Here is a 3697-nt window from a genome sequence, read left to right on the forward strand (position 1 = left end):
GGATCCTCAAGTGGTTTCCAATCATTCTGGGACAAACCCATGTCCAATAGGATATATGAGCTGTGAAGCGATATTAACCTGGGTTCAATTCCCAGTTGGTTTCACTGTCAGTACAACATCCACCAGGTTCCTTACCTTTCTCTCATGTCATTCATTTGTAAAGTGGCGATAACAATATTACCATTTCAGGTTTAGGTTAGAGTAAAGCCAGGCTGCTGTAACAGCCTTACCAATAATTCAACCTGAGGTGAGCCTTCCAGGTGGATGGTAGCTCTGCTCCAGGATGTCATTCGGGGTCCTTATCATCCACATGGTTGAGGCTGCTTTGCCCCAGGTCCCAGCGGGTGGGGAGGGGAAATGGAGGAGCCCCACCCACAGTATAAATGTTTAGACTAAGAAGTTGCACATTTTGCCTCTGCTCACATTCCACGGGAAGAACATGATCACAGGGCTTCACCTAATACAGTGATGGCGAACCTTTTGAGCTCGGCGTGTCAGCATTTTGAAAAACCCTAACTTAACTCTGGTGCCGTGTCACATATAGAAATTTTTTGACATTTGCAACCATAGTAAAACAAAGACTTATATTTTTGATATTTATTTTATATATTTAAATGCCATTTAACAAAGAAAAATCAGCCAAAAAAATGAGTTCGCGTGTCACCTCTGACACGTGTGTCATAGGTTCGCCATCACTGACCTAATAGAAAGAGGGGCCGTGCACCTCAGAAGAAGTGAAGAATGGATTCTGGTGGGTAAAGAGCAGTCTCCACCCAAGGAATGTTGTCAGGATTAAATAGGATTATACATGTTATTACCATTTGTTTCTCTCATCATGAGTCACTTACGTTTATGACCAGCAACCTGGTATGCAATGCCTTGCTTGCCTTGACATTTACCTTCCAGAAATACAGACCTGTTTGAATTTTTCCTCTTATGCACAGTCCGGTACCCCCCTAAACTGCTCTCTCTGCCCAAATCTTCTTTCCCTCTTCAAATCTCCAATATAGACTTCACCTCTTCCCAGAAGCTTTTTTGAACTCTTCCTCCCTCCTTCCTTCTGCTCTCCTAATATCCTGTGCATATGACTATCCTTGTACTTTCCAGGTATTTTGTAATGATCTCTTTGTTCCTCTGCACCCTCCACTCAAGGTCTGTGAGATCTTCCCAAAGAAAGAACTATGTTCATATCTTCAATGAGTGCCTCTTCTCAACCATATGCCACATGTTTTTAGAATGAGTTAATAATGAGTGAGTGAGTGAGTTAACTAAATGAATGAAGAACATTACAATTATCTGTTTAGAAAATCCTACCTTCCCCAGACTGGCTACCACATAAAGGCCAATGAATATTTGTTGAATAAATGAATGATATGTAGAGAGACTCATTACACTTTCTGCCTCCTACCTTCCTCAGTACCAAAATAACCTGTCCTTGGCTGTCTATGGGCCTATTTTAGAAGATGCCCATCTGACTAGGTGAGACTGATTATCACAACAATGTCACTATTTCTGAGATGACTAGTAACAACCATCAGTACAACCATCAACAAGTTCCTTAACCAATAGTCAGGTATGGGTGACTCCTCCTGAGATAATATACTAGTATTAGAGGATGAGGTTTGGCATCTACCTCAATTCCAGCACTTCTTAATTCTGTCATTTTGAGCAAGTTACTCAACCTCTCCAAACCTCAGTTTCCCCATCTATAAAGGAGAAAACCACATACCTACCTCATAAGGTTTAAAGATGATTTAGATGAGGTGACAGATATGTCCATATACTTCATGTCCCTGCCAGCAATTTGAAACAGAATTCATTATAGTACCCACCCCATTTCCATTTTATTCTTACAGATGATGGCGAGCAAAGAAGGTCTGGGCCAGGACTGACATTAACCATGGAAGGATGACAGAACTTGCCCAACACCCAGGCCTATGAATTATGGAGACAAACTGAGACTCCTGCTATCCAAAGATCATCACCAGCTACTCATGCCTCTGTTGCAATAGTTATCTATTACTGCATAACAAATTATAAAGCACACACACAAACTTAACTACTTAAACTAGAAACCTTCACTATGTGGGTCAGGAATCCAGGTGTGGCTCAGCTGGGAGCCTCTGGCTCTAAGTGTCTCAGGGCTGCAGTCAGAGAGTCAGCCAGGATTGTGGTCTCACCTGACAGCTGGACTGGGGGAGAGTCCGCTTCCAACCTAACTCAGGTAGCTGTTGGCGGCACTCTGTTCCTCGGGGGCCATTGCATTGAGGGCCTCCGTTCCTCGGTCATTTGGGGCCAGAAGCTTTCCTCTGTTCCCCGCTATGTGGGCCTCTCCATAGGACAGCTCACAACATAGCAACCGGCTTCCTTCAGTGCAAGGAAACAAAAGGTGGGAGGACACTCAAGACAGAAGCCACAGTCTTTTTGTAATCTAATTTCAAACGTGACATCCTATCACCTCTGCCACATTGCATTTACTGGAAAGAAATGACCAAATCACCCTAGCTGGTTTGGCTCAGTGGATAGAGCATCAGCCTGCACACTGAAGGGTTCCAGGTTCAATTCCAGTCAAGGGCACGTACCTAGATTGCAGGCTTGATCCCTGGTCCTGGTCGGGGTGCGTGCAAGAGGCAACCAATCGATCTGTCTCTCTCACATCGATATTTCTCTCTTTGTGTCTCTCCTTCTCCCTTCTACTCTCTCTAAAAATCAATGGGAAAATATCCTCGGTGAAGACTAACAAAATAAAAATAAATCAATAAATCCAGGCCACAGCCCAGGGGAGGGGACTACACAAGGGCACGAATACCAGGAGGCAGAGATCACGGAGGGCCATCTAAGAAGCTGCCCATCATATCAGCAGCAGAATCTTTGCTGCCTGCTTTCCACACCCCAGAGACAAACAGACACAACCACACGCATACACACACACACACACCTCCCCAGGGTCTACTCTACAGGGTTCAAAAGAAGAGAGCCCAGGTGATTTGACTCCTGGGGCTGAAGCAGATGTTTCTCTGTCCCCAGCACTGGGTTTGCTTCCAAGAAGGGCCCAGGAGCGGGGACTGCCAAGTGAGCCATTGCACCTCCCCAGCTGATCTCTGACATCCATACTGCTTTCACAGGCCTCCCCACCCCCACTCCCAGAGGCAGAGATTTAGGATGTCTGGGGCCTGTTCACCGGTGCCCACGGAAGGGAAATTTACTGCCTCTGGAGAACCAGGGCCTGACTTGGGGTCTTGAATGCATCTTTTTCCCCTTTGCCTCTGCTTTATTAGGTTAATCATTGCTTGAATCGGTTGCCATGGTTTGAGCAAACCCATGGCGACTCTATAATGAAGCCTGAAAGACTCGGACCCCATTTATCATCCCCAGTGTTTGGGAGGCCCAGGGCCTCATTGGCCTCCCCCAGAGTCTGGGCACCACCCTTCTGCCGGGGGCCCCCTGGCTCCTTTCGAACAAGGAATAAACAGGTGGCGGCTAGGAAGAGGAGAGGAGATCCACACAGGTGGAGTGAGCACTGCACTGCGCACGCGTGCACACACACACACACACACACACACACACACAAATATACACACACACACTCTCTTATATTTTCTACTCCAGGATCCCAGACAAGACCAAACACACAGGCAGCTCTGCCAGACTTTCTCCTTTGGGAGAGTGGAGGTAAGAAATGACCTGCAGCTTAAAG

The sequence above is a fragment of the Myotis lucifugus genome, unplaced genomic scaffold (genome assembly GCF_000147115.1).
Source record: "Myotis lucifugus unplaced genomic scaffold, Myoluc2.0 scaffold_292, whole genome shotgun sequence".
In the NCBI taxonomy this organism is placed as follows: domain Eukaryota; kingdom Metazoa; phylum Chordata; class Mammalia; order Chiroptera; family Vespertilionidae; genus Myotis; species Myotis lucifugus.